Source organism: Anolis sagrei, chromosome 1, assembly GCF_037176765.1.
Source record: "Anolis sagrei isolate rAnoSag1 chromosome 1, rAnoSag1.mat, whole genome shotgun sequence".
Classification (NCBI taxonomy): Eukaryota; Metazoa; Chordata; class Lepidosauria; order Squamata; family Dactyloidae; genus Anolis; species Anolis sagrei.
In genome coordinates, this window is record NC_090021.1 from 258582278 (window position 1) to 258597495 (window position 15218).

General features: G+C 39.3%; 1 protein-coding gene across 1 annotated transcript in view; it reads left to right on the forward strand.

The window, feature by feature from the left end:
- Positions 1-15218, forward strand: part of LOC132769350 (doublecortin domain-containing protein 1-like) — a 165959-nt gene that overhangs the window by 22219 nt on the left and 128522 nt on the right. The window lies entirely within an intron of this gene.

Below are 15218 nucleotides of genomic sequence, written 5' to 3' on the forward strand. Positions count from 1 at the left end.
ATGGAGGCCACTGGTGTCCAGTTAAATGAAAGCTACCATTTTGACAGTTACCATTCAGTAACACACTGAGTATTTATATGAATAAGAGAATAGGGATGCAAAAATACATTCAATTTCATTCCAATCTACCAGTATCACAAGGATTGAATGAAAAGTAATGCCTCCACCTTCGCAACTCCTCAAAGATGGCAGTACTGGTATGCAGCAGGTACTGGCTTGTTCAGTAGACTCTCCTCTACAGTTCCATTTTGGCGGGAAGCCTTAACATTGAACAGTTGTGTTATTAAACTGAGAAGTATGGAACCCTGTGCAGATGGTTGGTCAATGCGACTTAAGCAACGTTCTGTCATTGAATTCTTGACAGCAGAAGGTGTCATCCCAAAGGAGATTAATCAGAGAATGCAAGCTGTTAATGGTGATTGTGTTGATGTGAGTACTGTGCATTGTTGGGTGAGTAAGTTTAAAGATGCTGAGGTGGGAACATCTGACTTGTGTGACAAACAAAGAGTTGGACATCCTGTGACAGCAACCACCGAGTTTCACAAGCAAAAGGTTGACAGGTTGGTTCAGGATGATCGTCGTATCACTCAGAGAGAAATTTCAAGCATAATCGGCATTTCACAAGAACGTGTGGGTCATATTATTGGTTTGCTTGGCTATCAGAAGATCTGTGCACGATGGGTACCTAGGATGCTGACACCTGAAATGAAAACGCACAGACTTGAAATTTGCTAGGAATTCCTCTCGCGTTACGAGAATGAAAGTGACACCTTTCTCCATTCAATTGTGACAGAAGATGAAATGTGGGTGCACCATTACAACCCGTAGATGAAGCGTCAGTCTATGGAATATCATCAGAAAGACTCGCCCCAGAAAAAGAAATTCAAGACACAGCCCTCAACTGGAAAAATCATGGCAACAGTGTTCTGGGATGCAGATGGTGTTATCCATGCTGATTTCCTTGAACGTGGAACAACAATAAATTCAGAGTGTTACATCACAATGCTGCAAACTTTGAAATGACATCTAACAAGGGTCCAAAAGGAAATGTTTTCCTGCAGCATGACAATGCCAGACCACACACTTCACATTCCACCACAGCAGAACTTCAGAGACTGGATCTCACCACCGTACGGCATCCTCCATACAGTCCAGATTTAGCACCATCTGACTTCCATCTGTTCCCAATAATGAAAGAAGATCTGCGGGGACATCATTATGCTTCTGATGAAGACATTGAGAGAACTATGAGATGCTGGTTGCGGAAACAGAGTGTCGACTTCTTCCGTGACGGCTTCAGAAAACTTGTTCATCGTTGGCAGAAATGTATCCTGTTGTCTGGTGATTATGTGGAAAAGTGAATAGTGGTAGTTAAAGAGCACATTCTAAGGATTATTTCTGTGTTTGATTTATTAAAATATTCCCATCCAAACCCAAGTAACGAAGTTGGAGGTGGTGGAGACATTACTTTTCTTAAAGCTTTTACATTCTTCAGAGGTTCTGGATATAGCAGTAGAATCATACAATCATAGAGTTGGAAGAGACTGCATGGACCATCTAGTCCAACCCCCTGTAATGCAGGAAAAGAACAGTATTTCAGGTAAGGTCCTGCCAAAGCAGAGTAGAGGGGTACCATGATGTCCCTTGATCTAGACACTGTACTCTTTTTGATGCAGCCCAAAACCCCATTTTTTTTAGATGCAGCATCACATAATTTGCTCATATACAACTTGTCCGCAAAGACTCCAGGATCTTTTTCACATATACTGTATTTTTGCATCTCATTTTTTCTTCCTCAGTGTAGTATTTGTCCTTGTTGAAATGAAACGGCTTGACAATGTCTTTGGAAAAGGAGCTAATAGGAAGTTACTGGTGTTTTATGCTTTTAATGCTTTTTACAGGGTTTTTATAAGTGTGTTAAATGTTTTAAATTTTGTTTATGTTCACTGTGGCATTGAATCATGCCAGTGTAAGCCACCTTGAGTTGCCTTCAAGCTGAGAAAGATGGCATAGAAATGCGGCAAATAAATAAATAAATAAATAACTTTTGGCCCAACCATAATCTGTTAAGGTTGTTTTGAATTCTGATCCTGTCCTCTGGAGTATTAGCTATCCCTCCTAATTTGGTGTCACCTGTAAACTAGATAAGCATGCCCTCTAAACTTCCATGTAAGCTGATGGTTCTCAACCTGTGGGTCCCCAGATGTTTTGGCCTTCAACTCCCAGAAATCCTAACAGCTGGTAAAAGACTACCTTTACATTAATATTTTTTTAGCTTTCTTCCAAGAGCTTCTTTCTGATCTTTTGAAGGCTATGCCTTTCAATATCATTGGTTTCTACATGAACCAGCATGAAAAGGGGAGGATCCGTTGGCTTGATGAATCTTGTCAGCCGCTGAGTTGGTGGATTTTTGCCCCAATGGGGCAGCATACTTCTCAAGACATCCTGTCAGGTTAGCAAATCACCACTTCTGTTCCTTTCAGGAGGGAGTCACCTACTACCAACACCCATCTCCTTTGTGGATTGACAGGGTTTCTTTCCTGTAAGGTGCTCTGTAGGTCTTCTGAAACCAGTACTTTTCTGCATAATCCTCAGTACTTCATCTTGATTCTGGAAAGTGGCTCCTTTTGGTTAACAGAAAGAATATCAAAGCCAGAGTGGACACCAAGGGGAAGAGTTGTTTGTTTTTTTTTGTTAGGATTTTGCAGGGACTTATGACTCACATAGGAACACATTTGAATTAAGTGGGTTATTTCCTTTGCAAAAGAGACTTAACATTATAGGAGGATATTTTGGATGTTGCTTATTGGTCCTTGACCCCAAATTTGGAGGAGAGAAAAAAACATAAAGCCTGCCTGGAGAAAGGAAAAGTTGAACATACTTCAAATGTCTATTCAGGCTTGCAGGGTTGGGAAATAGAGCAGTCCTTTCACACAGGTGAAAATAAAGAAGAAAGAAAGAAAAACTTGACAATCATTAACATATGCTTGAGTTGCAGTGAGTCTTACACTTACGTATATCTTTCCTTCCCAACACGACTTCAAGGCAGGTTTGAAAGTATTTACTTCCATGTAAGTCTAGGCAGAACCTTCTAGCTCAGGGGTCTTCAAACTTTTTAAACAGAGGGCCAGGTCACAATCCCTCAAACTGTTGGAGGGCCGGATTATAATTTGGAAAAAAACATGAATGAATTCCTATGCGCACTGCATAAATCTTATTTGTAGTACAAAAAACACTTTAAACAATACAATAATTAAAATAAAGAACAATTTTAACAAATATAAACGTATTAGTATTTCAATGGGAAGTGTGGACTTGCTTTTGGCTGATGAGATAGGATTGTTGTTGTTGTGTGTTTTCAAGTCATTTCAGACTGAGCGAGGGCCGGGTAAATAACCTTGGAGGGCCGTATCCGGCCCCCGGGCCTTAGTTTGAGGACCCCTGTTCTAGCTTATGAAACCATTTTTTAAAGAAGAAACCATAGTTAAGATTAATCATGCTTTAGGACTTGAACATCTAAACATTGTTTAATCTGAACTTGAAGCAGAAGCTGTTAAAATCCTTCCAGTCGTGGTATATGAGAACAAAGGAACAGTATGAAAGAAAAAACATTACCTCCTTAACACCTTGAACATGCTGTTGTTGACTGATTTTGGAAGCTAAGTCAGATCCAAAGCTAAGTCAGATCCAAAGAATTCCAAATCCTGTATTCAGGAATAATCGCAGCTCAATAATAGACTACTTGCTTTGTCTAGGCTCAGGTTCAATCTAAAGAATCTCCAAGTAGGATTAGAAAAGAGCAGTACGCTCTGTTGTAGTGACTGCTGAAGAGGACTTTCCTTCCCCCATGATTCTAGAATTCATTAGAAAACCAGGACCGGTCAATCAAGGATCCAACTTTATTAGCAAAAGAAATGCATTTCTATCTCCCACACTGACAGAACAGAATATGAAGAGAATGTGAATACTGAGCAACAAGACTGTATATTCTAATTAGTTAGTCAAAGTTGACAAGTCATTATTGCTGGGGGGGGGGGGGGGGAATCTATGAAGGTAATGAATTTGGTTGATTTTGACTTCTAGTTATCAGTTTGTCATGTATAACCTCTTGTAAGATACGCAAACATTTTCCAGTCCTTGCTATATAACCTGTTCCCAGTCTCTTGGCATCATAGGAGGCAAAATATAACATGTAACCTTTGTTATTTCAGCTTGTTTTTTTCTAACAATTTCCCTATGACCAGATTAAGCAAATAGGAGAGATGCAAGCATTTTTGGGTTAACATATGTGCAGTCATGTTAACTTCCACCTCACTATGATGTTGTCATAATGGTGCTCTACAATCAACATTGTGCCAAAGATTCTCTTTGGTTGGTTAGTTGTTAGTTAGATTGATGAAATTAATAGATTGATCAACATGTTGATTTACTATACTTTTAGAGCAATGAGTTGTATATAATCCATTAAAATATTATAAAACACTATGAAATGACAAATAGAGAGTGTGCTTAATAAAATCCAAGATCAAACCAACAGCAAAGAGTAAAAACACTGGGACGTAAAAAAAAATGTTGAAACTAGAGGTAAAATAAAAGGGTAATAAGATTTGAAAGCAGTAAGAATTGTTTTGAAACATTTATAAGAATAAAAAGGTCTTTATTCAGTAACAAAAGACCATGCTATAGGCCCCATGAATGCTATTCTGGACAATCTATAAAGGGATGCCACCACTATGCCTCATGTTATTTGGCCAGAGAACCTGGAGGAAGTATTTAGCTTTGGCCACCTTGGGCTTTGGGTAGATAGCTATGGAAGTGAAGACTCCTTCAGGTAGCCTGGTCCTTCTAGGGCTTTCAAGGTTGAACCCAGTTTAAATTAGATCTAAAATGAAACCAATACCAAACTACCAGTACCATATTAGACAGTTTTAGAGAAGTCTGATTGACTCTCTGATTGCAATATTATATACCATCAGCTCCTCTCGAAATAGCATCTTATCTTTCAGTTATACAGGCAGTCCCTGAGTTACAAACATCCGACTTACAGATGAACCATAGTTAAGAATGGATGTGAGACAAAAGGAAATGAGAGAAATCTTTCCCTAGGAAGGGAAATTAACTTCTGTAAGAGTTATCATGCAGAAAAGGTGTCTCTACTGAAGCTTTATCACCTATCCCTGTTGCCATAACAAGCCATTTCCCCCCAAAATCCAATTATCACAGGGACAGCAATTGAGGAGAAATCTTCTGAACAGAGACACAGATAATGAAACAGATACCACTGGGGCATTAACCCTTCCCTATGCTATCCAAAGCCCAGAAGAAGGGGGTCAGTCAAGATGTCCCTTGATGGGGTCTCTACTATGATTTCTGTTCTCCACCAATTTAATACAGTTTGTGCCACACAAACAAAGTGTTTAGAGTAGAACAACTACTTTCAAAGTAAAGACCACCCCATGAAACAGGAAATAATGCTTTTAAATCAGGAACAGATTTTCTTTATTGTTAAAAAAAAATGTTTTTATAAAAACTTTGAAAATTCGCCAAAAATCCATGGATAGGTCAAAGGTTATGAAATTTGATGAGCTAACAGTAGTCCATGGGTTCTATCACTATAGCAAGTTTAATCAGTACTGGTCTAAAAATGAGGGAGGGAGAATCTCCTGAAGTTTCCCTAGTGCCAGTGCTGTTTTTTTCCTACTGCACATGCATGTCCGCATTAACAAAGTGATTCAAAAGTTTTGGAAGGTTCAAAATTTGTTTTGAAAAATTCGGAAGTGACTTTAGAATCAAACTACCAATACCCTCTACATCTGAAATGAGTTTTGAACAATTTTTTTCAACTTGAAAGCACACAACAACAACAATCCTATCTCATTAGCCAAAAGCAGGCCCACACTTCCCATTGAAATAGTTTATATTTGTTAAAATTGTTCTTCATATTAATTATTGTATTGTTTTTAAGTGGGAATTTTTTTGTACTACAAATAAGATATGTGCAGTGTGCATAGGAATTCATTCATTTTTTTTCCAAATTATAATCTGGCCCTCTAACAGTTTGAGAGACTGTGACCTGGCCCTCTTTTTAAAAGGTTTGAGGTCCCCTGCCTTAGACAGTTTTGTTTTATACCATTTTTTGTAATTAAAAAAGCAACAAAATTCACCAAATTTTGTAGACTCTGTAGATTTTTTTTTAAAAAGCTGATTGTATGATATTTAATGCAGTACAGTTGGATATAATTATTAGGGATAACCATTGACTCCCTAATGCAAAGAGATATTTGAAGTCTTAGATTGATTTTTAGAGCATATTAGGTTAGTATAACTAAAAGCATTTAATCTTTATTAGGTGAAAGTTCCTTGTTGGTGTCCTTGTTGCGCGCCTCCAAGTTTTTTCCAACTTATGACAATTCTATCACTGTAGTTTCTTGGCAGGATTTGTTCAAGGGTTGTTGTTTTTGCCTTCCTCTGAGGCTGAGAGAGTGCAGGTTGAGAACCAAAGCCTCAGATCAACCAATGGGTTTTCCTGGGTGAGTGGGGACTCCAAGCATTATGTCAATGCTTAAACGGTCACACCATGCTTGTTTTATTTTTGCCTATCATATGAGATTTTATATATTACATTGGGGTTTTTTTTTTGTGAGGGGATGGGGGTTGGGTCAATGTACTAACCCCATTAGACTTTGTGGAAAACAGGAGGGAATTTATTCTATGAAAACTCAGCTTTTCCTCCTCATTTATCTGCCATATGTATGCAGTATACATGTTCTAAAGATTACCACTTTGAAGCAGAGTCAAATTAGCTTTCATTACATGTTTTAGCTGAATCTTGACAAAATTTCTGAGATCTCTGTTGAAGCTGGATGATTCAGATTCATTTTCTTTTTTTTTCTTTCTCTCACAAACACAGTAATACAAATCTAATTCTTCATGGGAGAAGAGTCATGTAAATTCAGTGTTTCATTTCCCCCTCCCTGCCAGTGCAAGGATGCTGTTGTTTGCATTATTATATTAAATTGAGCAACTTACCTTTATTTAAATTGAATAGAGGTTGTTGGGGGAGAACTGTAGCAGCCAACAAAGCATGGTGACCCAGCTTGTCACCCAGTGACCTGTGAGAAGGAAATAATGAACTGTGAGTAGCTGTCATCTTAACTGTTTCTGACAGTTTGGCTATGGGCACATCTGTGTTAGTTGCATGGAAAGGCCCTTGTGTTTTTCCCACTAGTGACTTTGCAGACCGCTGTGGGGTTTGCTCGCTGCCCTGCTCCTACACTCCCCTCCCTCTTTAGCAGGGAAAGCAGCTGCCAATGATGGGGTTGACATTTCTTTTAATGATTTATTTGGCATTTATTTAATTATAAAGTACAGATTGCATTGAATATTAGACCTTTTTGAATACTTGAAGGATTCTACTGGAGTGGCACTTTTGTGATTGCTTTGGTCCTGTTTTCATGATAAAATTTTAATGATCCTTATTACCGTGGAAAGCTTTCGCCAAGTAATTTGTCAATGCAGTTGGTGTAATTTTTTTGCTTTATTTCCTTTCAATTGTAAATAACAAAACTTTACATAAACAACATTTCAATCCGTTTAAATAGTTACTATTGTTCCTGCATTTCAGGCAATAATTTAAAGCAATAATTTTGGTTGCATTCATTTGGCCCAAATTATCATTTGTTGCCATTTCAACTTAATGATTGTGATTTGAGGATATATGAAGAGAAATGGATGTTCATGGTGGGTTTTTGTTTCTTTTCCTTGCCCAAAGCACTGGGAATATATAAAAAATGCTTTTTAAAACAATTTCCTGATATTAAAAATAAGATTTTGATATGGTGTGGTACAAGAGAAAGGAGAAACAAATTCCACACTTTATATGAAAACTTCTTGGCATGCATATAAAATGCTTACAAGATGACAATTTGATTTTCAACATTGCTAGCAACATTAATTGTGGTTTTACAGAAGTAATTCATCCTCAGGCAAAACAGAAATATGCTTTTTCTGAACAGAGAAAAATAAACTTGAAGCTGCAAAGGAAGATAGAATTTGATTCAGGTATGGAATTTGACCTTTTGCCAAAATTATTGTAGAAATAGAAAATAGAAAATATGATTCTAAATATCATTTAGATGAAGAAATAACACAGTTTGAAAATAAAGTGATACCTTCAGTTAAGAGTTTAATTCATTCCATGACTGAACTCTTAACTAAAACCACTATTATCTCAAAGTGAATTTTCCCATTGAAATGGATTGAAATGCTATTAATCCATTCTGCCGCCCCTCCCCCCATGGTTCCTAAAGCTCTGTACTTTAGTGCTAGTGCTCCCTCTGGCACCAGCTCTTAAAATGCAGCTCATATATCAAAGCAGAAGCAAAGTCTCTTAACTCAAACACTCTTAAGTCGAGGTTCCATCTTATTGTCTAGTTCCAAATATGGTGATGCAGTGAAAGTTTATATCTCCTCCAAAAGAACTGATGACTAAGCGGCAAGATGTACCCAGCTCGCTCTCATTTGAATCAGGCCTTCTCCTGCCATATGCATTGGAAAGGAAAGCTCTCATTGGCTCAATTTCAGATACCAAAGCTAGAAAATGTTAATCATTTCTGCTACCTAGACAGACACCCCTCCACAAAAGTTGATATCAATGTCAAAATACAACACTGTCTGAGTTCTGCTAGTGCAGCATTTTTTTTTTTGAATGAAGAGTATTTGAGGATGGGGACATTAATAGGGATACCAAAATGCTGGTTTATAAAGCTATTGTCCTCCCAACTCTGCTGTACGTCTGCAAAGCATGGACCATCTACAACAATACTCTCAACTTTTGGGAAGATTCCATCAGTGTTGCCTCCAAACAAATCCTGCAAATCTCTTGGGAAGACAGGCGGAGAAATACCAGCATTTCAGAAGAAGCAAAGACCACAAGCATTAAAGCCATGATCCTCTGCCATCAATTTCACTGAAATAGCCACATTGTCTGAATGCCCAATCATCTTCTCCAAAAGCAGTTACTCCAATCTTAGCTCAAGAATGGACAACAGAATGTTGGTGGACAGCAAAGGACATTTAAATATGGGCTTAAAGCTAATTTTAAAAATGTGGAATAAACACCGAGAACTGGAAGCCCTGGCTTTCGAGTGCTCTGACTGGAAGTCAGTTGTTACCAACAGTGCTATGGATTTTGAAATGATACAAATAGAGGACAAAAGGGAAAAATGTGCCAAGAGGAATGTGCGTCAAGCAAACCCTTGTTGTGATTGCTTTCCATCTGGAAATCTATGTCCTCTTTGTGAAAAACCATGCACATTCAGAATAGATCTCTATAGTCACTTATGGACCCATCACCAAGATTATGGATTATAGTCACTTATGGACCCATCACCATGGGTGACGCTCGAGAGCAGTACGTGTGAAAAAGATCTTGGAGTCCTCGTGGACAACAAGTTAAACATGAGCCAACAATGTGATGTGGCGGCAAAAAAAGCCAATGGGATTTTGGCCTGCATCAATAGGAGCATAGTGTCTAGATCTAAGGAAGTAATGCTACCCCTCTATTCTGCTTTGGTTAGACCACATCTGGAATATTGTGTCCAATTCTGGGCACCACAATTCAAGAGAGATATTGACAAGCTGGAATGTGTCCAGAGGAGGGCGACTAAAATGATCAAGGGTCTGGAGAACAAGCCCTATGAGGAGCGGCTTAGGGAACTGGGCATGTTTAGCCTGAAGAAGAGAAGGCTGAGAGGAGATATGATAGCCATGTATAAATATGTGAGAGGAAGCCACAGGGAGGAGGGAGCAAGCTTGTTTTCTGCTTCCTTGGAGACTAGGACGCGGAACAATGGCTTCAAACTACAAGAGAGGAGATTCCATCTGAACATGAGGAAGAACTTCCTGACTGTGAGAGCCGTTCAGCAGTGGAACTCTCTGCCCTGGAGTGTGGTGGAGGCTCCTTCTTTGGAAGCTTTTAAGCAGAGGCTGGATGGCCATTTGTCAGGGGTGATTTGAATGCAATATTCCTGCTTCTTGGCAGGGGGTTGGACTGGATGGCCCATGAGGTCTCTTCCAACTCTTTGATTCTATGATTCTATGATTCTAAGACTCTAGCCTTGGAAGACATTCAAAATCAACTATGAGCGATTATTATGATGATGATCCAGTGGTGGTAGGGATTCATATCATGACCTGAGCAAGAAAAAGATTAAAACAAGGGACTATTTACAGGCAATATCCGAGGTTTGTAGAGGTTTGTAGAGGTTTGTTCTTATGTCGAATTTGTATGTAATTTGGAACAGGTCCATTTTTAAAGAATAACTCCAGCCAGATTTTATTTAGTTTAGGATAGTATTGGAAGGGGTTACACCTCTGTAACGTTTCTTTTGCTGTCTGTTTGCCACAATAATCTCCTGATTGGATTATTCAGGATGAAAGTAGTGTGAAAAATTCAGATGGCCAAAACAGATCAGGCAGATGATTAAAACCGAGTACATTACAGCAACAGTTTGCCAGCAGCATTAGCTTTGATTCTGATTTTGTTGATTCTGTCTTAAACCCCCAGTGGCTTGTAGCCTGGTTACCAGGACTGTTTCCCTTATCATACATCTGCCTAGATCCTAAACGTAACTTCATACGTCTTTCTCTAGCTATCAAATGGGGTTATGACAAGGGTACTTTCAGCAGTGATACTCTGGTAGAGGTGTCTGATAAGGATGCTCTGAATTTTCCAGGCCTAAACCCAAGACCTTGGGGCAATTCTTGATAATGTGATTAAGCATTACACATTAAATATCAACTGCAAGTATGTCACAGGATGTGGTAGTACGTGAAGTGATTTATAGTTTCTAAATCACAATCTCCCCGAGCTGCTGCAAGCTGGATAGCAAGTGTCCCAGAAGCAAGCAAAAATACAGTCCCTTTAAAGCAAAAACATGTGCTTCAGTCCATTTATCAGTAGAGTCCAATTGCCAGCATCTGACCTTATCTACACACTGTTTTAGTAAACTCACGGATTCAGGTTTCATCCAAAATATCCAGAGGCTTTTAATATTTAGTGTTGCGATATATACAAATATACAAACAGGATTTGCAGATTCACTTTCCTTGTATTTACAAACAGAGTAATCAGATAGTCATATACAGAATATAGGCAGATACTCACACCAAGTCACACAGGAGAGAGAAAGATGGAGTCTTTCATTCTCCTTATCTAACCATGTGCTGATAAGTCATCAGTAAGGGACTCTGGGTGATGCAGCCCCTTTGCAGTAACCCTCAGTAACATGGTGACTTTGCAGTAACATGGTGACTCAGCCATTACCACATTTTCTTAGGTTTTGCATATCCAGGTGCTCTCAATCAATCATCAAGCAGTATTTTCTCTATTATTAGAAATGCTGTGCCATTTCTAATAACAAAGTAGTTACAGTTTATAATTCAAACAAACAGACAGATAGCTACAAACACACAACATGTTTTCCTGATCAGTCATTAAAAGGGAAATCTTCATTGAAGGGGCTGTCCCTAGACCAAGGTGAAATGAGGAGATTATTCTTTCTCACTTTCTTAGGGAATGGAATGAGGGACATTTTATCTAGCCTACTTGCTTCTGGCCATAATGTAGAAGCAAAATTGAGTAGAAACTGATCCCTGGCACTACGACAACTAAAAGAGAAAAAGGAAATTAAGTAAGTATGCAGAGCTGTGGAGAGTCTTTGCAAGTTGCAGCAAGAAATCCAGGGACACTTGATAATTGTGGCAAACTCATGCTTTCCTAGCTGAGGTTGCTCCCAGCCCTTTCCTGTAGATGGGCCTCCCCTAACTGGAGAATTTACAACCTCATCCCCTGTCTGGAGATAACCCATGAAAATAGGCCAGACCCTGCAATCTGATAACTGTATTCCCTGATTGTGAGATGTCTATCCAGAAGAGACCGAGCTGACACCTACATTGCCATTCTTCTGATATTATTCTAACCTCTTTTAAAATGTTATTTACATTTATTATTTTTAATAATAGTAGTGAATGAGAGGATCTCTCTCTTTCTTCTAAGAAAATCCAACAAATGCTACATTCAGCAAAGGACAAGAGGGATTCTCTCACCTCTGCAAGAGTCTACCGTATGCCATGCAGCTGTGGACAAGTCTACATAGGGACCACCAAATGCAGCATTGTCTAGACACAAATCAAGGAACATGAAAGGCACTGCAGACTACTTCAACCAGAGAAGTCAGCCATAGCAGAGCACCTGATGAACCAACCTGGACACAGCATATTATTTGAGAACTCAGAAATGCTGGACCACTCTAACAACTACCATGTCAGACTGCACAGAAGAGCCATTGAAATCCACAAGCATGTGGACAATTTCAACAGAAAGGAAGAAACCATGAAAATGAACGAAATCTGGATACCAGTATCAAAAAAACTCTAAAATCATAACAGTAAATAAAGACAGGGGAGCTCCAGACAAGAAACAATCAGGGACAGCTAATCACTTGTCAACAAAGGATTCCCCCAGGCAGTAAGAAGCCCCACCTTGAAAACTGCTAGGCCATCAAATGCTAATCAAGGTGGCCAATTGAAACATTCACATCTACCTCCAACAGACAAGAGTTCATTCTCCCACCCTGGGCATTCCACAGATATATAAACCCCATTTTCTTAGTTTTCAACAGACCTCACAACCTCTGAGGATGCCCACCATAGATACAGGTGAAATTTCAGGAGAGAATGCTTCTGGAACATGGCCATACAGCCCAAAAAACTTATAGCAACCCAGTGATTCTGGCCATGAAAGCCTTCAACAACATAATCAATGTTTTATTGCTGGTTGTAATTGTAATTGTTATTTTTGGGAATCTGTTTGTTGGGCATCAAATTGCTGCCAATTGTGAGGCCACCCTGAGTCCCCTTCAGAGTGAAAAGGGCGGGGTACAAGTATGGGAAATAAATAAATAAATCTTTATTCAGGAATAGTGGGAGACTGCGCTCTGGCATCACGAGATGCAGAGCCAACCTTCAGAAATGGGGCCACAAAGTGGAATCCACGACATGCGAGTGTGGAGAAGAGCAAAACACAGACCACCTGCTGCAATGCAACCTGAGCCCCACCACATGCACAAGGGAGGACCTTCTTGCGTTCAACAACATTCAGAGAACAACATGAGTCCTGCTGTGTCCCAAATAAATATCCTATAATGTAAACCCTAACAGGATTGCATATATTTTTTCAGTGGTTTTAGTATTTGTGATAGGGGAAATTTTATGAGTTAGCAAATTCTTGGGTGTACTTAAACTGGTAATGGAATTAAGGGAACTAAAGGTATAGAAGGAGGCATTTAGGATTGACTTTAGAGAGATGGAAGAGCAGATGGATTAAGATGGATTAGTTTACTTGAGGATGAAATATACTATACTTTGGGTCAGAAAAATACTTAGGCTTTATATGAATGGTTCCCTAAAGTGTGTTATGATTTGACTATATAGTGGACACTGTTGTAACTTTTGTGTATAGAGAATTGGATAACTTTGAGTATGGACTGTCACTGAGGGAATACGACTAGAATGTTGGAATCACAAGTCTAAGGACCGCTTCACACTGAGGTTTTTATGGCCCCTTTTCCCTCTTTGGGATGGGGCCTGCCGAGCACTATCAAACAATACTGTCTTGGCCCCCAGCCCATTCCTCCTAAAGTGGAGGGGAAGCACTGCAAGATGCTTCCTTGGCCACAACAGAGAGGAAAGTGGCTTTTTGGTAGCTCCAACAGAGCTACCTGCATTTTCCTCCCCCTTTCTCAATGTGATGGGGGGAAGGGCAATGCGGCAATGTACGTTGCCGCCCTTTCGTCCATCTAATGGGGACAGGGCATCAACACTCCTTGTCCTGTCCCCACATATGATGGGGGAAGGAGGGATGGTGCCCCTGGCACCTGCCATTTAGTTGGTAACTGCCGCTGAAATGGCAGGGTATGTGAAGAGGTCCTAAAACTTAAGTAGTAACCTAATCGAGGTTATTTGTTGATGTATGAATTATAGAACATATTTGGAATTAAGAAATTGTTGTAGAAGAAGTACATCTGTTAAAGACTATATTAAATTGAGCAATCTGTAGAAGAAAATGTTTTTTTCCCAGCAAGAGTAATTTATTTTCTCCAGTAGGGATTAATTGTTTGATAGGAATTAATTTGGCTAGATGCTCCCATTATAGGCTTAGATTACCTTCAATTTCCTTTTGAGTAACTTCCAAGCATCATGAAGCGATTGGACTCTCATGTCTATTTACCTCAATTTATTTTTCACCATTCTCTCCAGGATGCGTGGAGGATGTTCAAAACCACAGTACTAGAAGATCACGCAGAAACTCTTCTACAGTTCAGTAAAGGCACCAGCAAATTCAAAGGTGTCTACCATTGTGTAAAAATGCAGTGGCATGTTTTGAATATTTAGAATCCACCGAGAGTACATTTCAGGTATAAGAGCCGGTGGGGTATAGCACTTTGAGTTTCCAGAAGACCAGAGTTTGAAACCCTGCTCAGACTAGGAAATCCACCCAGTGATGTTGGGCATATTGTGTTCTCTTAGCTTAAAATAAAGGAAATAGCAAAGCTCTTCTGAATACATCTTGCCAAGAAAACCCTATGATGGGAGTCACCATAAATCAAAAGCCAACTTGAAGATACATTACTGCAAATGATTTCCCAGGACACTGTCCTTGTCAAGACCCAGAAGCCTCGGTAAAGCCAAATATAGAGTAACAGGTTCAAACACAAATTTACTGTTCACAACAGAGTCTTTGGAGCACTTAAATTCAGTGCCCCAAGCTCAGCCAACAATTTGGCATCAAAAATAAAGTGATAAGAGGAACTGAAATATAACCCGGATTATCCTGGTGTTTTAATCCGGTTTAACTCAAAATTGCAGCAAATCACTTAAAAATATACACAGTTCAAAAGCACAGTACAAGGAAGCAAAAACAGAGTCCAGAAAATGTTCCAAGGTCAAGACATGTGGTAGGCAAGTTGTCCAAATCCAAGTGGCAAAAAAGCTTGGTCAAAACAGTCCGGAGTCAATCAGTAGAGTAGAAATAAACACAGGAACACAGGAATCTGTAGTCCAAGGACCCAAGCTCGAGAACTGGCAGCAACAAAGATTCACACTCCAAAAGAGACACTTTGCCTTCTGCAAAGATCCATACAACAAAACCCCATTTT